This window comes from Grus americana, chromosome Z, assembly GCF_028858705.1.
Source record: "Grus americana isolate bGruAme1 chromosome Z, bGruAme1.mat, whole genome shotgun sequence".
Classification (NCBI taxonomy): Eukaryota; Metazoa; Chordata; class Aves; order Gruiformes; family Gruidae; genus Grus; species Grus americana.
Window position 1 is genome coordinate 4,979,844 of NC_072891.1, and position 22,685 is coordinate 5,002,528.

The 22,685-nt window shown below is 42.8% G+C and overlaps 1 protein-coding gene across 1 annotated transcript in view; it reads right to left on the reverse strand.

The window, feature by feature from the left end:
• Positions 1 to 22,685, reverse strand: part of LOC129199313 (urea transporter 2-like) — a 332,764-nt gene that overhangs the window by 133,695 nt on the left and 176,384 nt on the right. The window contains exon 3 of the mRNA XM_054809615.1: positions 15,555 to 15,660. The gene's annotated coding sequence lies outside the window, so the exon portion shown is untranslated. The remainder of the gene's footprint in view (positions 1 to 15,554; positions 15,661 to 22,685) is intronic.

Below are 22,685 nucleotides of genomic sequence, written 5' to 3' on the forward strand. Positions count from 1 at the left end.
TCCATTTGTGTGTTTTGGTTATATTTTCTAAGTCACAAATGACTTGCATAGACGAGGAAAACTTCAACTACAGGTAGGATACCTTTTGAAGGAGCAGCAAAGGCCTTCTCTAGCTGTCGGTAGCAAAATGGCTGCTTCCTCAAATCCAAGGGGTATGCTTTGAACCATACAGGTATTGTTAAAAAATAAACAAGAAGTCCTCACAGGTTCAAAGATAAGTCTACATTGTGGACAAAAGTGGGATGGTACCTTGTGCAGGAGTAATGGGATTGGTTTGATGTTGAAAACACTGCTACCACCAGTTTGGTTGACTCCTCATGAATCAACTGCTCAAGGGTTCACCCAGCATTTTGGGCAAAGGCTGAGCTCACTGTCTTCTCTGATACTGCTACTCAAATAAGCTAATTTGAAGGGTAGGGGGATAAATACAATTACAGCTCATTTGCAGTGCAGTCATGCAAAGAGTTACCTGCATTGTTCAAGGCTGCATCTTCTGAGATGTTCTAGTTACAGTGATGCGGAGCAGACATAAACTCACTGGGGTGTACCAACTTTAGACATCACCAAAATAGCACACCACTGAGTCTAAACTGACAGGTTCAAAACATTCCTCTTGCCCAATGTCAAGTTCCTCTACTGACCAGTGAGAACAAGGACTCTTTAAGGACAAAATTTCAACACAGAGACAGGAGACTATTTTAGGAGAGAACTGGTGTATTTACACTGTAGAAGGAGGAAAGCAAACGACTGAAAGCATGTTGAAAAACTAACTGCCTCAGAAGGTGGATAATATTTTAAGGTATCCTAATATTTCCAAAATTTCAATATAATAAATTTGAAGCAGAGTAAAATTGGCATGAAAGAAACAGTACTGATGCTATTTTAAAGCCTGACTTTACAAACACAATAGCCTCCGGCATGGCACAAAGGGCACAAAAATGTAAAACTACAACAAAGACTAGATGAGGAATGTATGACTCAGATGATTAATGAGGGATGACCAAACCTTCTTTCTTTTTGAAGACATATCAAATTGACAGCAACCAAATCTTATTATCTGAGATAAGCAGGACAGGGAGTAGTGCTGTGAAAGAGCTCTCTAGACAGTGGTGTACCTGCTGAGTGGCTGAGTAGAGATTTTCAATAACCAACACTATATCCTGACACCTTTTCCATGCAATAAATATAGCACAGAGTGATAGCTCTGATTTGTTGAGCTAGATGTGAGAATCACTGGGTGAAATGTATGGCCCGCATTGTGCAGCACATCGGACTTAGGTGATCCTATTGACCTCTTCTAACCTTAAAACCCATGAATCAGCAGAGTGGTGAACACCTCCCACATAAAAAACTGAGTCCAGAACCAGGAGAATGACAGCTATGGAGCAGAATGAGATCTGGGAGGCTGTATGGGAACTCAGGTTGTCTCCCTTCAGAACCCTTTTGCACAAGGAAAGTAGTGTGCAGCAAGCCCAGGAGCTGGAGGATTTACACCCCAGTGGCTCCTGTGCACTGCCTTGGTGCAGATGGTTGGTGCACACCAAATGGGCTGTAGCTACCCCTGCTGTCACAGAGTGGAAAGGCCAGAGTGTGGGAAAAGCTGGAGGTGCTTCAAGCATATTTTAAGTGCCTAAATCCAAATTGTGATGCTGATTCAGCTGTTATTTAGCCCCACAGGCAGTTACACTTCAAGGCAACCTCAGGTTTTACGCTTAATTTTTCCAGATGCCTGAACTTTCCTCACTCCCAGTAAATTTCCAGAAATCAACAGTGACTTTGGTTTTCTCCCCTGAGAAGCATCAGCCAATAGGCTTTCTCACATTACCTCCAAGACTGGGGTTTTTTACTTTTGCCATTTTTTAAAACAGCAGAAGGGAGATCCCTCGTTCATACAACAGAACTCATGCACAAAGGTGGTATCCACACCCAACCCTTTCCCTCCACGAGGGTGTCAAATCCCCGTTTCTGGCCTCTCAGGAAACTGGTGTAACCACTAGTCTGTAAAGTGGTGTAGGAAAGAATTCAAGATTCATGGTCAGGAGGAGTGAGGTTAGTTCAGCTCACTTCCAGCAGCATACAAGAGGAGCTGGATCTGCTGTCAAGGGTAGAAGAAATTGGAGTTTTACAAGAAAACCACTGAGAATGGCCAAACTGAAGTGGAAGATTTAGGCAGATACTGTGTTACTTTTCATACAAACAGTATAGTTGCTCTTGGAAAGCAATAGGTTAGTGTTGGATCTCATCTCTATTCAAATCACAGTAAGTGGTCTTTTGTCTTCTAAGACAGATTTTCTTTTTTAAAACCATAGAAAAATACAGAAACCCACGAAACCAAAGACCCTATTTAAGGTAAGGATCATTAAAATGCAATATTTGCTATTTAAGTTTGGCTGTGAAATAAGCTGGTATCTATTCTGTTTTCTCCGAATATAGTATTTTGTTTCCTGTTGAAGTCCAAAGATAGCCTTCTTTTTCAAGTAACCATCTATTTTTACAATAAACCAAATCACAATGTCAGCACTGAGCATCTCCCAAAATTCTTATTTTGTGAATGGTTGCTGTTTTCATAAATCTTTCCCCAGCCCTGATCATATCCCAGAAATTCCGCCCCCAGAAGTCAATGGGAATTTTTCCATTAATATTCACGGGTCTTGAAACAAATGCCTCAGAAAAAATGAGTTGCTGGATGAACTCGAGAATTAAAGAAGTGCAGTTTCTTATGGATTTGTGTCCTGTTTTTCTTCCACCCCATTGTGATGACCTCAGCTTTCTGAGGGCTGATGAGAGGGGTGATCAAAGATGATCTGGAGTACTGCATCCAGCTCTGGGGTCCCCAGTACAGGAGAGACATGGAGCTGTTGGAGTGAGTCCAGAGGAGGCCACGAAGGTGATCAGAGGGCTGGAGCACCTCTCCTATGAGGACAGGCTGAGAGAGTTGGGATTTTTCAGCCTGGAGAAGAGAAGGCTCCAGGGAGATCTAATTGTGGCCTTCCAGTACCTGAAGGGGCTGCAGGAAAGCTGGAGAGGGACTGTTTATCAGGGAGTGTAGTGACAGGACAAGGGGTAATGGGTTTAAGCTGAAAGAGGGTCGATTTAGATTAGATGTTAGAAAGAAATTCTTCCCTGTGAGGGTGGTGAGGCACTGGCACAGGTTGCCCAGAGAAGCTGTGGCTGCCCCATCCCTGGAAGTGTTTAAGATGAGGTTGGATGGGGCTTTGGGCAACGTGGTCTAGTGGAGGGTGTCCCTGCCCATGGCAGGGGGGTTGGAACCAGATGATCTTTGAGGTCCCTTCCAACCCAAACCATTCTATGATTCTATGATTCTATGATCAGAGGGCTGGAGCACCTCTCTTATGGAGACAGGCTGAGAGAGTTGGGGTTGTTCAGCCTGGAGAAGAGAAGGCTCCAGGGAGACCTTAGAGCACCTTCCAGTCCCTAAAGGGGCTACAGGAAAGCTGGAAAGGGACTGTTTACAAGGGCAGGGAGTGACAGCACAAGGGGTAATGGTTTTAAACTGAAGGAGGATAGATCTAGATTAGATTTTAGGAAGGAATTCTTCCTTGTGAGGGTGGTGAGGCCCTGGCACAGGTTGCCCAGAGAAGCTGTGGATGCCCCTGGCTCCCTGGAAGTGTTCAAGGCCAGGCTGGATGGGGCTTTGGGCAACCTGGTCTAGCAGAGGGTGTCCCTGCCCATGGCAGGGGGTTGGAACTAGATGGGCTTTAAGGTCCCTTCCAACCCAAACCATTCTATGATTCTATGATTCCATGATTTCTCAGCTGTTTCTGTCCCCCAGGTGCTGCCAAGGGGATGCAGTGCCCATGTATATCCCCAATTCCTGTCCTCATGGACACTCTCTGATCCTTTTATGAGTCTTAATTAGGAAGAATCATCACTTGTGGCTCTTAGAAATCCATATGCTGATTAGCGACCAGTAGTCTCATGCATAAAGGCCAGCTGGCAGCTAAAACTGAACAGAAAAGCTACTGATTTTCGTGAAAAACACTGGAATATAATATCTTTGAGACCTCTACCCTTCTGTCAAAGTTGATCAGTGAGTTTACAGGTTATTGAAAGAGACTGACAGATGACTGGACAGGCACAAAGCATGATCACACAAGCCCTGTTTTCTCAGGGTAAAGACCATGATTAACTTTTGAAAAACAAAATTCAATGTACCTGGATTAATCTTATCTCTAGCAGTGATTTATAAGCAACCTACAGAATAACATGCAGCATGATTTATGTACTGTTGATGCACATCTAGAAACTTTTCCAGCATTACAAACTTCTAAACTTCTGATTTTGATAGCATCCTCCTCCACACAGCAGCAAATTCACGTCAGCTAAAGAGATAAGCAGCTTATCTATTTTTAAGTTGCTTTTCTCTCCTCTTTCCTGCAGCTACTTCATCAGTTAGAAAGCTCATGGAAAAAGGGCATTCCTAGGAGAGATTCACTAAGTGAGAGAAGGAAAGAGCAAAATGCAAACACAGCTGATCCTCAGTGAATTGAAACTTCCCCCAAATACTTTCACAAATAGATACACGTACTTCTAGCTTTGCTTCTTCGGATTCTTCTTTCTTATGCATCATATGCTAATTATCTTACCAGTCAGCCTGCAACATTTGGTTTGGCATTTTTCCTGCTTCTTGCTTGTAAATTTACATCAGAGAAGAGATAGGGGGAAATTATTAATGAAAATGTATCCACAGGTGTCTTTCCAAAAGAAGAGAGCAGAACTAGTGTATGAAACAGAGCCCACTCTCAGGTTTCCTTTTAACACATTTTCATTTAGTTCTGAACCCCACTGATTTGCATAGGCAAGAGGATAAAAGCAGTAACAAACATCTCAGATGGTTCTGAATTTCCCTCACAGACAGAATTATATATCTGCTGTTCCTTTGTGTGTGTGTTTCTCTCAGGAAACAGATGGCACGGTGTTCCCTCGCTGCCCTTGGTTCTTTTTAGTGGCATCCCAAGTTGTGCCCAGCAAAAAGACGATTCCTCAATGACCTGAGACACGGTAGGTGGGATTTCTCTGGGCAAGGGTGTCTAGAGCTGAACTACCGCAGAGAAAGAGGGACTTCATTAGAAGTAAATGTCTGAAATGAGATGAATTGTGGCCTAACAAGAGCTATTTAGCTCTGATGAAACCCCCATCATGACTACTGGGTGCTGGAGTGATGAGGAGGAAGCATGGAGGAGATATCAGCAATGTCACAAGCAGTTGAAAGGAAATGAAGGAGGAAGGATGAGTTTTTTTCCCCTCTTGATGTGTATGTATGTGCCTGTCTTATCCTGCAGCAAGAGTAAATTAGTCTTAGTTGCTCAATAAATGGGAGATATCAGAGAGCAGTAAATCTGGGAGATGGATGTGAACAGAGGATGCACAAGAAGATCAGCTTTAAGTGGATGTGTTGCTTGATGAAAAAGTGCATTTTTTTTGTCACAGTTAGTTAGGAGGTACCTTTTCACCAGGCAGTGACAACATGCAGGACAACAGCTAGGCTGATTTGCATGTCCAACTCAGTAAATATGGCAACAAGGGTGGGCAGCTGTTAGATGCTCACTGCTCTTCAGGTGATGAAATGTGGGCTCATCACTCTGTCTGCAGTGCCCTGCTTTTGAAAGCTGAGTGTATGCGTATTCATAGCAGAAAGGAGTCAATTATTTTATGCTCTGTCACAGAGTTGTCCCTTAGCCCACGATATACAGACAAGCATCCATTGTCCAGTGCTCCATCAGGCATGCTTTCTCCAAATGTCTGTTTGGATGGATATTCTTTACTTTCTGACTAAAGGATTCACTTCGGTTTTTATCTGCTATTTATGACTAAGCAAAATTTTTTATCAAAGAAATGTTTTTATTAAAGAGGCAAATTCACTGAACTGCCCCCCCGCCCCGAACAAAGAACCACAGAAATGAAAAGTAAAATACCTTCAATTGAGAAACTGAAAATGTTTCAGCTGCTTTTATTTTTTTGCCGTTCTTAGCTGAGTATTTCTGATTTTGAGCACTTTTTTTCTCATCTTCAGCTGTAGAACAATGAGGAAACCTTGGCTTTTAGTTTTTTCTACTAAAAAAAATTCTGACCAACTTTTGCAACCAACCCATAGCTTCAAACCAACACAATTCTAATGTAATTTGCATGAGTCCTATAGCATCCAAATGATCCTGACAATTCAATGAACTTTGTCCTGTATTTCACCAGAATACTTATGAACCATATTGGGCACAGCAGAGCTGTTAATGAAACCGGAACAGTATAATTACAACACGCTCATCCTTGAAGATGCAGGCAGATGTGGGGAAGTGTACTCCATTTGTCTCATTGAAATACCATTGCAAATTACCTCTGTGCTAACTACATTTAAATAGGAAATAAAGGGAAAAAAAATCTTCCTTGATAACGACAAGACAAGAATATCTATAAAAAGGAAATAGAGATGACATAATTCTTTGGCTGTGACATACATTTTTTACATGGCTTAGGGGCTTTGCTTCCTGAGAGTTTACATCGTCAACTGTCAGGGCCCTTCCATGCATGATTTATGTACGCATAATAAAGACATTGAGGTTGAGGAACTGATCTGTGATTTCCAACAGCTTTGAAACTAACAGTAATAAAATATACAGCATATGAATAATATAAGGTTTAGTTAAAAAACATCGTTTTGAAAAATGAGAGGCATATTTATTTTCCATTGCTTCATCTGCTCTTCTTTTTTTTAAGGCAAACTGAATGACAGCTGTTAAAGGAGACAGGCCAAAGATTTCCAATCCAGGGGCCAAGCAGTGCACAGAGCATTGCATGTGCCCCCTTGCTCCCATTGCAGATCCCAGGCGCTCTGTGAGGGAGCAATTGGTAGTACAAACCCAGTGCAAGTCATTTCAGATCAGATTTAGAAGAGGACAGACTGTGAAGCTCTTGGAACATGCATTTAAATAAGCTCTTCCTAAAATTTCACAGGACTTCCTACATTACTTTTGCAGCAAGGCTTGTGTACTAGTAACACTGACTACTAGTATTATTTTGCAAGAGTGTTGAGAGGCCATCAGCAGAAATCACCGCGGGCAAGCTCACACCATGGAATGATGAGCAGTGCTGTGATGGCTCTCAGTCCAGTGAGTCTTGCCGAAATACATCTCATCCAGCTCGTTATCCTGCATGCGTTCATGCCTTGCACACATAACAGGGCTAGGTTATGGAGCCGGTTTTCTTGGTGCTGCTGTCAGCTGTCTGCAGCACAGGACAAATGCACTGGAAGAGGCCACATCCATTCAGAAAATCTCACTAATTCAGAGACTAGATGAAAGAGGCCTTTTTATTTTATATGATAAAATCAAGATACAGCAGCTCAGTGATTTCAGTAGAATCATGCAGGAAATCTGTGCTAGCCATTCCCTAATTGCTGCATTCTTGTTCATCCCTGTGGAATTATCCATTATATACTGGCAGAACTTTCTCAGGTGTCTAGGGTAATTTTACTGGTGCTGTGTTGCAGTCACATTTCAAAATTTGCCCCTGTTCAGGTTAATGAAATGAAATGGAGGATTAGATTGTGCTTAATGACAACAAGAACATGGCAAAGGTGCAAAACCCTTCAGGAATTATCTCCATATCTACATTAAAGTTCTCATTTGGCTCCGTAAGTAGGGAAAGCGGACAGAGGTCCTTCGTAGCCTCAGAACCTGTTTTAATTATCCCCTCCCTGGATAATTATTAACAGGGGAGGAGAGAACTGCCTGCAAGTATAAATGCTAATGGGTTCCCCTGAGAGCATGAGTCCAGAACTTCAAGGAACATACAGCGGGCTAACAGCCTCTTCAACATGTTGCTGTTGGCTTGGAGGGGGAATGCCGCAGTTGAGATGCCGATGAATTTCCTCAATGACTTGAAGACTAAACTGTATGTCTTTATAAAAACAAAGCTGGTACTGAACTGAAATATTAAGGGAGAAAGGAAATTGTGCAGCTAAAACTCGGGCTTTTGACATAGTCAAATGCTGTCAGAGTGAACAAGGAAGGGAAGGTAGAAAGGGGATCTGAAGGAGGTGGGAGTTGTGTCTTCACCACTGGTTAGGGTGCTGCTTTTAAATAATATCTCTCTGAGTGATTTCTAAAGTGGAGGAAAGCCTCATGACAAACCAGAGAAGGGAAAACCGCTCATACTTGCACCATCTCAAGGGGAAGGCGTGGCTTGTTAGGAAAAATAAATGCTCAGACACTTATGGGACTCAACATGCATCTGTACCCTGAAAAAGTCAGGTTCTGAGGTGTTATCTCAGGTCTAGCACATCAGGTCTTTGTTAGACCGTTAACTAAGGATTTTGTTCAAAATCACCCACCTCCCTGTTAGGCATTCCGGGTGCCAGATGTAAAGCACATTTGAAAGGGCTGTGATGAGCAGGCACTGATTGTGTTAAAAATAATGCTTTTCTCCAAAGCCTTGAAACCAATTCTTGCTGTGCTTGGAGGGAATTGAGCACATAAGTGCCAGTGCAGAAGATGGAGTCAGAGGAAGTGATTCTTCTGCTTTCTCAAGTGTTTTCCCCTGAGGTCCTCCCTCCAGTAGAAAACAGTCTGTGGAAAAGCCTTTGCACAGAGGTGTCAACAGACTGTAAGAACACTGTTTCTTTGGTGGTCAGTTTGGTCTGCAAGTAAATTGAAATGAGATTTCACATTTGTTGTTCCTCCTAAATTTTATGCATTGAGTTCACAAGACTTTTTTCAACCTCTCCCAACTCATCATCAAATCTGAGAGCTGGCTGGAGTTCATTCCAGCTCAAACTCAACCCTCGAGCCGCCAACGTTGAGGTTGGTCCCACCCTTGCTGTTCAGCCCCTTTCCACCGTAGAACCTCCTGGAGGGCCCCATGAAGCCAGGGAAAATCTTGAGGCAGTATCTTGGAGCAGATTGCTCCCTGGCCACTACACATGAATGTTGGGTCATTCAAAGGCACATGAGAACAGAGTGATCAATATGATGACAGATGGGCACATGAAATCTTAGAAGAATTGCCCCCGATTGGTTTGCAGGCATGTTTATCACCATTTGGGTGACATCTTTGTCTTTGCATTTTATACAGGGAGGATGGTTTGGGTTGTCCCCCATGACCACACCGTCATAGATATCCATACCGTGGGTATCTATAAAACACCATTATTTCTACATTAAGACTACAGAGAAGGCTTCAAAGGATGTCTACAGGAGGACTAATAAGGCCAAATGCTCTTAGAGGCTTTATGAACAAGGCAAAACCCGGTGCACTGTTTTCTAGGATCTGTCTACATATGGGCCCTTTGGAGGTTTGTACAGAGAGTAACCAAACCAGCTCCAGAACCAGCAGCTGCCTCTCAGCTAGTTAGCGTCCTTGGGCCAATTAGGCTGCTCATGTCACCATATTGCCCCAAATATCATGCTTTCAGGGCCCGAAGCTGGTCTCTTAGCATAGTGGAGACAGGGCGCTGGCTGTCTTGGCTCTGAAAGGTGGAGAAGGTAAAAAACTGGTGGAAGGCAGCAGGTAAGAGTTTGCATGCAGAGTGAGGAGAGGGAGGGGTGCCGATGCTGAGGAGTCACAGTCAGAATTAGACCATGCTGTCACGGCCTCCCTCCCCAAATCACACAAGACTAATTTAGGCAATGCTGCCTCTCCTGTGCTCCTGTTCTCCGTAACAAAGACATAACAATACAGCTTTCTCCCGCTCTGCCTTCTGCAGCTGTCACCACCTCATGCCAATAGTCCAACATTAGGAGTGTTTTGAGGTAAAAAGCCCTGCTCGGATGATCATGCTTATCTCAGCTGAAAGGCCTTCAAAGCCCAGCTTAGCCAAAATATGTGTGATACACACCATGAGTCCAATCATCCCCTTTGTAGCCATCTATGCAGACTTGTTTTTTAAAACCAAGCTTTTCCATTATCATTTTCTTCCATTCTTGTTTCAGCTCACTAAGCATTAACCACCATGACCTACTGCATAAACCCAAACCATATTAAACAGATTAAGTTTATAGTCAAGTCCTGACACCCTGTTTGGGGGATGGCTACAATGCCTAACTAGTTCCACAGTTCTGTGGGTTGGGTTTTTTTTGGACAAAGTTAAATCTTTTTATTTGACTGAAACATTTTGGATGTGTTTAACACTGCAAAAGCAAAACGCACAGACAGAACCAATACATTTATTTGAGAACAGTACTAAAAAAATAAAACAAACATAAGCCCCAAACCTATCTGCAATGTATATGCAAAACCTATGAACTAGCTTATACATGTGTGTGTATTTACATTTTATTCTCATGGATTGTATTTATATCAGAACATAGGAAATGGCCTCTACCTTTCAATTTACATTGTGGCTCAACATAATCACACACTTTCCCGTGGATAAGAACCCACTACTCCTAACAGAATTGCCAGCAAGCTGATACAGAAAAGAATATTGCTGAATATCACAGTTGTAGTTCTCAAAGGAAAAGGCAAGGGAAGGCAAGGGGGAAAAAAAGCCACATAGGATGATAATCAGCTGACAAAAGGATAAATGGCAGGTCCAAAAATTCAGATAAATCATCATCAAGTAGGAGCATTCTGAGTAGTGTCTCTGCAGAATCATTCCTATGCTTGGGGCTACTGGATGTTTTCATCAGTAATCTAGAATTAGATATAAAGTCACTGCTGATAGAATTTGCAGCTGATGAAGATTGGTAGAAGTATAAATAACTGCAGGGACAGTGTAAGCTAGATCACAGGAGAAGCTTGGCTTATTCAGGCAAAATATGTTTTAATACAGCCAAATGCAATGCAGTCCATGGAGGAACATAGAATGCATACTTTGTTCCTATGACATAGTTATGAAATTTCATATGTGGGAACAGGACAGCCTTCCTGCAGGCAAGGAATGTGAGGTCATGATGGGTGAGTAACTCAACCTGAGCTTCACATCGTGCTGCGACACCCAGCATCCCTGGTTGTTCCAGGACATGTAGAGATCCCTGAATGGAGAGAGATGACTGCTGCGAACGGCAGGTCCCAGCAGAGGTGGCTGACCGCGGTCTGAGGGGTAGCTTTTGGCCCCCCCACCATGCGGAGTAGCACTGTGTTGTGTATAGGCTGTTGTACCACGGTCAAGAGCTGGGAAATGAGAACTAAAGTGCTCAAGCCGAGGAGGCTATGCCTTCATAGTAATACATTTGAAAGTATTTTAGTTAAAATCTTGACTAAATAATATAGTCAGCAAACAAGGTATGTAATATAAATATGACATGATGAATTCCTAAATGGGTGAGTATGAATGATAGCGCTTAGAAGGTACAGATGACAAAATTTACAAAGAGTTAAAGTCTATGCTATAGGTAATACTAAGAAGCCCAGCCTGCTTGGAACTGAATTTTATCTAAGTGCCTGTGATCCAGAGATCAAATTTTCAGCAAAGATCCTGGAGCGGACAGGAAACTCTCTCTGACCATGAGCTCAGGGCAGGAGGTCTCCACTAAGAGCTGAACATTAATTTAGATCTAGATAAGGCAAGCAAATCTACCTAACTTGTTATTGGTAGCCATGCCTATTGCGCTCTCCCTGCTCGTGCAAGACGCTGATTAATTTCTTGTTTCCGACACATCCCACTTCTGACTTCTCTCTGCCTGTTTTTCCCTTACGGGCATTAGTCAGCTAAACTTACCTGAAAGCACAACCCACACTACAGAATAATTACTTCTACGGCTGTTAGTCTGCAGAGGCAAGACACATCTAAATCTATAGGTATTTATCTGTATGTATATGTGCTATATGTACTGTATATATAATACATATACTGTACTTCAGGGCCTTTAATGTTAAAAGTCACAGTCCTTTCTTACATGCATATTGCCACTTCAATAGAATCTGATTGCAGCCCTGCACCTGCGTACAAAATCAGGGTGAGTGAAATGCTAATGCTACATGCATCCCAGTTTGCTTTCTTTCAAGAATGTAAAAGAAAAAAAAAAAAAAAGAAAAAGAAAAAAGAGAACTCTCAGAAAAGAGCCAGACAAGGGCAGGAGAAAATTCCTGAGAATGAGAGACTTTTAAAACTCGTCGTCTTTGTTTGGACAAGGAGAAGATGGGGAGGAAATTTGACTACTGGAGAAATGTTTGTGTGAAGAGAAGAACCTTTTTGGAAAAGGACTCTTTAATCAGACAGAGGAAGGCATGAGAGGGATCAGTGTGATTTAGAGTGAGATTAACTTTTTGCTGAGGAGGATTACAAGCCCGAACAAACTGCTAAGGAAAGCAGCAGGTTCTCTGTTTCTCCCTTCCTGCAAATCAAGGCTGGGTGTCTCTCTGGAAGAGAATTTTCACTGAACATCAATTACTGGGATCAATCTTGGGGGCAGCTGGGTGAAACTTAATAACCCGTGACACAGGTGATCTAAGCAAGATGATCCTTTGGCCTTAATATCGCTGCATCTTGGGGATGGCGAGGAGCAGAGCTCTATATAGCAATGGAAACATAAGCAGAATGTAAATACTGGAGAAGCAGAATGATTAGGTCCAGGCAGCTAGGACAAGGAGTGCCATATCATTCATTTTTTACACCTAAATGTCAGCTGGATGTTAAGTGGATGTTTTGGAACCACAAGGGTGGCATAAAGCTTTTGTACACGGAATAGATGCACATAAGCCTTACTGCATTACCCGGCTCCTTTTATGATCTCTCCTTCCCATACCTTGAGCTCTGGGGACAGAATGTGCTCTGCCCAAAGAGGAATTATATTAAGCAGGGACAAAGTCCTGTGCAGGTACCTTGCAGCACTAGTAATTCCCTTTTAGCTCCGTTTGTGTCTTGCTGTGGTTTTATTCATAAGGAGATGGTATTTCATGAGTGGAAGAAGCTATTCTACCATGCCTTCTCTCGGCTCATGGTTTATTGCAAATATTGATGTTTTATGACAGGGATGTTTTATTGTTGAATTTTCTGCTGGGTTGTTACTTGACTTCAGCAATGAATTCCAGCCTGCTTATTTTAAGCTAACAAGTTTCACAAGAATTATGTGTCATTGGGAGGTATCTTAGTTAATTCAAAGAAGTAAATTGCAAGAGCAGGAAACCTCAGCATGTGAATTGAGTTTTGTAAGAGGCACACAAAGTGCACTGTGTTCTCATCGTGGTAGAGGGTTTTACTGACATAAAGAACTACTGAACCAGGCAATGTGCACAGGCAATGCTGTGCAAGACTGTTCTCGTGCCGTGGAGACTGCAGCAGGTCAACTGGCTGTGCTGACAGCTGGAGCCGCAAGATATTAATAAATAGCTTTTGTTGGTAAACAAAAGAGTGGTTTATAAGGAAGGTAAACAATCCTATTTTAGGAAACTGAGGCACATAGCAAGGTGTGTTGCTATTGCTGAGGTCTCTTAGTAGACTAGCGGTAGTCACAGGCAAACTGGGTAGATTTCCTTGAGGAAAAATTAAGTCCCACACAATGCCTAACTTTTGTCCCAAAGCAGGGAAATTCTTCCTTATCTGCAGCTGGCTGGGTGGACCACATGATTCAGAAACGTATGGTGCAATATATGAACACAAGATGCTTCACACTTACATGGCCCTCCTCTTTAAAATATATCCAGAAGGCCTTTTTGATCCCAGATATGGGTCTGAAAATTAAATTTTTGAGATGTGACCTGTCCAAGTTGTCAGTGAGGAGGAGAGGGAGATCCCTTGCCTGTCTACTAGCTAAATTTTTACAGAAACATATCTTTGATTGGCTTGGATATTGGTGAATCTTGTTCTTTCTGAGTTAGATTTCTGATCCAAAAGCAAGTTCTTCTTTATTACTCCTGTGTATTTCTCACTGGGACAATTTTCCTACCTCCTTGGCTATGCGAGGGTTAATGTGGAAATGAATGCTGGATGTAGTGCACAAGTAAAGTCTTATCCTAAATGCTAAATTATCTTCTTCACTTGGAACTTCTCTGAACTTTGTAACTAAAAAGGTAGGGGAAAAAACCAGAAGCGAATAGGCCGTGGAAATCCCAAACTCTAGTTTTTTTAATTCTTTGTTGAAAAGCACCAAAAGTATTCCTGAACTACAGTAATTTTTAGTGAGAGAAAACATTGCAGATATTATTCTGAGAATAATTGACCTTTACCCTTGCAAGACGAAGACCAAACAACGTGCAGGGCAACACTTCCTTCTCTGTCCCTCACCAGACACTGGGCTCCCAGGAACATCCCTGCTTCCAGAACCGACTTCTCAGACCTCAAATGTGGAGACCAAACCACGCTACAACTCCAACACTCCAGCTCTTTCTGGACACGGACCTTAGTGTAACCCAAAACTTACACCCCTGCAGCAAGATTTCCCTGTCAGCACTTTCTCACGCACTAAAAACCCCCTTGAATGACTAGCTATGACAGCACCACCTCCTAAAACATTTCATATTACCGTCGTTCTTGCCTCCACACTGTGTGTTCCTCACTCGTGCAAGTGAACGTTCGTACTGGTTTGTGGAAGCAGCGGCAGAAGCCTCCAGTATCGTACTTCTGACATTGGCCAATGCTAGATATCCTCCAGATGGTAAAAAAATAATCTTCACGGACCTTGGAGGCACTGGTGTGGTACTGTACCAGCTGACACCAGCTGTTGATTACTTAAACCTTGTAATTTTTATTTTTGTTAATGTACACCAGCTGCAGCGCTTACTGTCACATGACATATACAATTGTCTAATCTCTGCATTTTCCTCCAAATCAGGAATTTTTCTCAATACCAATCTATGATGCTACAAATTAATTATATCAGGCATTAGGATATTTGCTTTGTTCCTTTAAAATGCATGCACAGAAGCACTCTGACTACATAAGGTGTAGATGAACAATTTCATTTAGAAGTATAATTCCAATATATATATTTGTGAGACATCTTTTATTTGTTGTTAAATAAAGAAAAAAAAAAATCTTAATTTTTGTCTTTAGAAGCAGTATAATATATGCCAAATCAAACGTGTAACTCATCCATCTTTAATAGCTTTCTTTGTGCCATATAACCGCACAGCAGCTGCTTTGTCAAATGACCAAGAAATTAGAGTTTGGCAAAACAGTGGTTTTCATCAGCATATGACCTTAAGATAACATTTACATTTCAGGAGATGCTGTTCCACTCAGAGCAGAACTGCAGGGCAAACTCACATCTCTGGATACTCATGGAGGCATCTTACAGAAAAGCTAATAAACACACTAGATTACTACAGTTTTATTTTCCATAAATCTGGGACACGTTCAGCAGTGTCAAACTTGTTCCCGTGCCTTTAAATGAATAAATAAACCCAAGCTTGCTCTGAAGCTCAGAAGTGAGGTGGAATTCATTTAGCTCATTACCATTTAAATGATAGATGGACAGAGTAAACTCTTTTCTTTTGAGGCAGGGGACGGACAGTGTGGAGACGAGAGCAGTGGTATTACAGATGCGGGCTCCTACACTTAGATGATTGGATTCAGATGTTTCCAAGGAAATTATTTGCTCCAAAAGGGGTCTTTGGTTACTAACAGGTATAGCAATCATATTTAAAATGTTTTTACTCACAGCCAGGCTCCTATAGATTCAGTCACATAGGATTTACTGGAGGGTCTGTCCTTGGGCTGCTTTGTTGATTGCAGAGAATTCAGGTGAGTGTTTTCAGAGGGTCAGGCTGCCAAGACATACAAAGTAAAAACCAACATATTTAGAGGAGAAATATTTTGCTTTTGCTGTTTTGGCTATAATTTATTTCTCACTTTTGCAGTAGGACATTATTTGCCTCTCCTAAATTGCAGGGAAATTCAAAGGGGAGAGAGAAGTAACAGGTAGGTTTTTTTGTTTGTTCATTTATTGTGTGAGAAAAGGAGGTACCTGTGTAGCTGAGAACAAGAAGGTAAGATCTTCACACCCAGCCCAGGATTGGTGAGAAAGCAACATTTCAATATTTTGTAAATTAATTCTCCATCAGCCAAGTTCCCTTGAGAAGAATGAATATAGTGATAATTTATTTGTATTTGTCGTATTTAAAAGAAAAAAAAAAAGGACCCCAAAACAAAGGAGAGAATAGAAGCTTTCACATGTGACACGTATGCTGCAAAATCACAAATGAATTGCTTGACTTCTGGTTTTCTCATAACCTTAAAGCTCAATGTCAACTAACCAAAAGTTTCCTGAGCACCCACAGGTCTCTTCTCTCCAATTTCCAGGGAGCTGACAGCGACTCACTGACTCGAGTCAGAGCTATGGATAACTTGCACGTGTCCAGGGCTGTGACAATATTTTGATCCCTGTATCAGACAGAAGTGGTGGCACTGGGAGCAGGATGGAGATAGTTGTAGGAATAGGTTACGTATAACTGTTCCTCATAATAATTTTTCTTCCTAACAAAAAAGCTCTTTAATGAATTGTCACACATGGGTGTTCTCTCAATCCAACCAGTGTTAGTGGCCTCCTGAGTGGTGACAAACTCTGCATCATCCCTGCCAGACCCTAGGACAAGCCTTTTCCTATTCTTTACATCTGAAGCCTGATGCTCTGCCTAGACCTGGCTTTTTCTGCAGACCTCCTTCGTGCTGGGTGTTTCACATTCCCCCCTGCACTTCAGATCTCAGAGATGAACACAGTCTGAGCTCCTTAGGGAGACCACAGCCTCTCCTACCTCCCAGGTTTCTCTTTCTGCAGCAACTGGGAAAAATAATAATAAGCAGTCATCTTTTTTTTTTTTTTGCTGTCCAGGAGCAACTCTTGCATGACCATAACTTGCAATAAGAAAATATACCAGATACAACCCATCATAGAATCCAGTATTCCTGGACATCCATGCAGCTCTGCCTCAAAACATGCAGAATCCAAACCCATAAACGATGCTCTGCTCACACATAGAGCTCAGCACCTACTTTGAGCTAGAAATGGGAACAACCATTTGCACAAAGAGGGAGCCTATATACTGAAAGGAAAGATACGTGAGTATCGTTGCTACTGGTGTAGCTCTTGCAAAGTGACTGGAGATGTTGGGTGCCTCAGGTCTGGGACTACAAACGCGCCAGGTCTGCAAGGCATTCAGTTTGCAGAATATGGGGTGTTTGCTGTTTTGAGTAGTTGGGCTGTCCAAAGGTGCTCTGGAAGAAGCACCTGAAAATCAGCGGAGCAGGAGTCAGTAGCACTGTAGATTTCTTTTTCTGCGTTGGTTTTGTGAGTGTCTTTTTTACTGTGTGTGAGAAAACCAAATCTTTCTCATTTTAAACTCAAGAATATTAAAAATGTTAAGAAAAGACAGAAAGGTGTAAGGGTGATGTAGGACAGTGAAAACACTAGGATGTTCCCTCCTTTGGTGAAACAAATAATGACAGCATCAGCAGAAAGTAGAAATTTGGATGAAAAAGAGTGACTTGTCATCCTGAATGCTGGAAGATGTTATGTGAGCAGAAGATAGTGCTGGCAGATCTGCGCAAGTGACTATGGGGAATCAGATGCAAAAAAGGACACTAAAGCAGAATCAGTGGGGATCATTCAGTATCTCAGGTATATTGTGTGTGTCAGCAGAAACCCGCTTGGGAGAATGTTGTATTCGACACCCAACCCAGGAAGAGGACCAGAGCAGGAGCGGCTGCAGAGCAGGTTGGTGGTGCTTGTCTGCAGAGAAGAACTTGGCAGAGAATTGCAGAGGGACGAGGGGCACATTTTCTCATAAATAATTTAAAAAAGAAAATAGTCCCAGGTGACTTTTCACTGTCTCAGGGGTGGACTCGATGCCAGACTTGCCTGATGCAGCAGAGTGTAACTCAAGCGTGTCTAGACTGACTCCCACTTTCTCGACGTTAAGGGAGCTCCAAGAGGGGCACTTTCTCCAAAGAGCCATAAGGCTTTTTTTTTTTTTTTTTTTTTTTTGTCTTGGCCTGGAACCTAAATTGGTTAACACAAGCAGAATATGGGGCAAACTGCATTGCTTTTGGGAAAGACTTAAGCGGGGGATTTCCACTGGGGAGGGAAGTTTTCTGAGAGGAGTTTGTTTATGAGCAATTTTGTAAGAGGCTTGTCTATTTGTAGATTGATGTGTTGGCATTTCCTCTTTTTCTTCTGCCCCCCTATTTAGGAGTCTATAGCAGTCCTCCCTTAATATGCACAAATAAAATGAGATGATAAAAAGTAGTAAAAATGTAGCTCAAGATTGGAGGAGGCAGGAAGACGAGAGAGAGGAGACTTTTGCTTCTACAAAACCAAAGAATGAAAACATCTGTGTCCAGTTCACTCACTTTCATAAAGATGCACTAGTCCTTAATCAAACCCATCCAGGGGATCTTGCCTGAGCTGTGGGATTTATATCAACATTGTATAGCTGGCTCATGGGCAGCCATTCACTGGCCAGGTAGTTAACAGAGCTGAGGGATTTGCTTGTGTGTGACATTTTTTAATTTATTTTAAGGAGCTAGGCTGCATTTGCAAACCATGAATTACATTTCTCCACTGTCAACAATTGCAGTCGTTCTCATGGATGCCTCATTGCTCTGGTTTTGAACCTCAGCCACGGTGCTATTGCCTCTGTGCCCACCTTTCAATTGCTGTTGATCCACCATCCGTCCCCCTGATTCCCTGGCAGAGCAGCTTGGAATTAGGCAGGCATGCTGCACCTCACCTGCTGCAAGCGTTTTTATTTTTGTTGGCTTGGGAAAAGCTGTTGCTCTCAGTTTCTTTTAAAATATTTTGTGCTAAAGAGAGGAAACGAAGCTGAACTGCAGAGCCTGGGGGCTCCATTCACTGCTAAGCTTAACTTCTTCAGGTCAGCTGCCAATAGCTACCGACACTGTGTCTTCCAGCATCTGGTGTTGGAGGGTGATTTGGTAAAGCCCTCCATCATGTGCCTCCCTGTAAGCCCATGGGTCGTCCTCCTCAAATCATTTACATGCCTCAGCTGTAAATGGAGGTGGCAAATGGAAACAAAATAAAATATAGAGGTGTTTTCCTTTTTACATGTTGCCCACAGGAGTGAATGACTTTGTTGATGCTGACAGGTCCTCCAACCACAATATATAGTTTCTTAATGTATATTCATTAAAACCCCCCACTTGTTTAGTTTCCAAGGAATAAACAAATAGGTTTCCAGACATCTGAAATCTAAAGATTGTTCCCTTATATTTACCAGGGACCACACTCAGACTAGATTATTCTAAGCAGCATGTGGAAAGCGTAATTGAATAACCTATTACTAGGTGAGGTCTGGCAATGCTTTTCAAGTTAACTTTAGCAGAGAGAACCACTTATTGTGGCCAGCAGACCAGCATCTCATCACCTTTTCTTGCACCCAGCACATACCCACAGGTGGATCAAATAGAGGTGACCTCCAGAAAAAATTCAAACTTGCATCCTGGGCACAAAATAAAATGCTTGAACCGCTTTTCTGCCTTGTCTAGGATGTTCTCTGTGTAAATCCATACTTACCTCTGAACATGGTGTTGGATCTTAATAGTTGGAAAGACCTCCAAGCAGAAATGTAGTTTTAAGGGCAGCCATCAATTCCCAAACATTGCAAATGGTGCACTGGTGATTAGACATCATTTGAACAGCTCTAAATTACCCTCCTGCTCTCAGAAACATCCTTATGCCCAGAGTGGAAAACTACTTTGACTGCTTAGGGGGCTTGTGAGTAAAAATGTGGCAGGACAAGGGCAGACAGACAAGTGACCCCAGGGTAGTCCAGTTATCCTCTGGAGATCACCATACACGTGCTCTTACTTGTGCCAGTCCAGGAGCGGGTTATCTCACAACTAACTCAGGACAGGGTACATATGGGCAGAGCTGCCACAAAGTGGGTGACACGCCAGAAGTGCACGCTGTTGGTTAGTTCATGGTGAAGTGTTCATCTGCGCTCGTCTGCCCTAACTTTGGGGCTATGACAAACAGAAGCTGCTGCAATGCTAACCTGACAGGGAATTTGCCTTCTTTTCGGGGGGGAAAAAAAAAAAAAAGAAGCAAAAAAAAAAAAAGCCCCATAATGCACAGCTCTGGAAACTCCTCTGACATGCACATCTTCTTTCATATCAACGATATGGATTTCATATCAACGATATGGATTTCATATCCCAGATTGTGTGGCTTTTCTGCTGGTGATTCAGGGAAGCACCCCTCGTCTTTCCCCTTCCAGTAAGAGTTTGTGAGCGGTGGAGGAAGGGGAGAAAGGTCTTGTGAAAGAATCAAATCTAATCTGGAAATGACTGAGACCCGTTAAGCACGGAGCCTTGCAAAGCCATTTTTAGACCTCTGCTTTATAAATATAGTCCTCGCCACCAGCACCTGCTCTACCAATAAAGTGTCATCTGCGAGATGTCACTCACTGACGTTGTCACATACAGAAGCAGGCCAGGCATTTGTCGAGCTGTGTGTTCTCTAGAGGGAGGAATATAGCTAGAGATTATATGACCTGGATAACATTTGACAGGATTATGCCTCCATACATGTTTGCTCAGCACCTTATGCATTGAAGCTCTCCCAGTCTGGAGCCACAGGACATTACTGTAACCCAAGTATTATTTATGTTGGCAACTGAGAGATAGATCATGAGTGGGGAAAGAGAAAAAGAAGTATTGTTAGTAAATGAGTTTATGTGTTAAGTCCTTTATAGCATCGAACATCTTAATATTAATAGAAGACTGTACTTGACCTAAACACACAGCAGAGAGATTCTGTCCCAGAAGCTTTATTTTCCATAGAGATCTCAATTTTCAGAGCTTATGCATATTTTTATACATTTTTCTGCATGACAGCTACACTTCAATGAGTGATGGAAGGAGAGAGGCAGCAGAATTGCAGTGTCCCTACCTAGCAGGGCACACCACGCTGACTCTTTAACCCACTCACCTCTTTTCATTCCCAAGTGGAGTTAGAACTGGACTTGGACGTCACAGTTTGGGATTGCCTAGGGCAGGCTTGATATTTCAGCTAGACTTTAACCATTGCCTCCCCCACCTCTGCAGAGATATGCCAGGGCAGGCTGCTCGGGCTCAGCTTGGGGTGGGGATCCCAGGACCTGTCTGGAAGTTCCCACACTGAGGTCGTAGGCTCCCGCGCTGTGATCGCTGCAAGTGTTTGCTAGCAGCACCTCAGCTGAACCCTGCCCGTAGCTCTGAGGTGGGTGAGCACGCGGAGGAAGTGATGCACCTGAAGTCTGGGTTCTTGAAATCACTGCCTGGCCACGTCACCGCCCCTGACCCCAGTCAGCCACTTGCTGGACACAGTGATATTAAGGGCAGTGCTTTCCACTCCCAGCTCTTATAATGTGCAATTGTGGCTCTCACTGTTTTCCAAAGCATCTCAGTCTAGCTACCGAACTGTGGCCACGCAGCCTTCATTCTTCTTTCTTTTGCTGTCCCTAATCTCCTTTCCAAGCACCTGCAGTGGCTTTCAGCATCCATTCATTCTCTCTCTTTTGCTTGCTGCATATATGTTCAAATTGTTATTTCCCAGCAGATGTATTGCATGAAGGTATTGAATTCCCACCCTTCCCACCCCTCTCAGAACACTGACTCTGCTCTTGCAGAAGCACGAGCTTTATTACAACAGAGCTAAACATTTAAGCTTCATTCTCAGATTCCTCTGTCTTAAAACAGAAGATGTTAAAAATATTGGCGATGTCAAAGCAGCGAGTATAACCTCCAAATCTCCCCTGTTCAGATCAGATGTAGCCTTCCTGCTGTAATCATTCCTCTCTCCCCCTCCTCCCCTCCCTTCTCTCTCTTTTTGGATATGTGTTTCTCTCTGACTGTGATTCTGCAGTGGCAGAAAGGGGTCAATCTATCTGTAAAAGATGGACTCAGCCAAGCTTTTCTAGCTCTTTCCTGCTGATGGCAATTATCCGGAGGTTGGCAGCGGTCCCAGAAACCTGCAGTTCCTGCAGTCCTGCTGCTGTGGGCCTGCTCCACAAAGCCAGCATCCTAAGAGGATCACTTGGTGTGATGCCCAGGAAATGACAAACAGAAAAGGTCACACGTACTCCAAAAAGATATACTGCTCGGCAAATTTAATTGACATTGTGCAGCTTTTCAAAATGTCCCTGCAGACATTCCAGCATTTAACAGATGCAAGCAAAGAACAGCACAATAACAGGGCTTTAGAGAAAGGGCAGAAAAATACATTCTGTCCCCCCGAAAGAATTTTTTCATACCCCGGTAATATCCTTTCACATGGTCTATTGGATCAGGATAGTTTTTTGTTACCCCTGGTCTGGCAAGTGAAATCTGCCATCCCATCCCCCAGCCTCCCCTCCTTCCCTCACGCACACACTGCTGCTTTTTAAATCATTGAGCTTTCATTACACAGGGTAACTGTCCTTGTTGTCTTCCTTGCATGTTTGTCTGTTAAAATATTGTATGAGGAATCAGCTCCCTGTCAAGCCCAGTGCTCTCTGGAGGTTGATCGGTGTGTCCTGTGTTAGCTAGCCAGAGGGAAAAATGCAGTCTGCATCAATGGGTGCTTTCTTTAATGAAAAGAAATGGGAGATCTGTGGAAATTTAAGAAGGTGTCTGATACCTAACGTTAGTAGCTAGAGGTGGTGGGAAAGCAAAAGTGGCCAGAGTGAATCTAGGATGAAGGCAGGTGGTCCTGGTTCAGCAGGGACTGTACTCAGCAAGGACTCAGGTCTTCAGTGTTTTTTTATTTCAGCCTCCTTTAGCCAAGAACAGATTTAAAATCAATTTGATTTTGTGG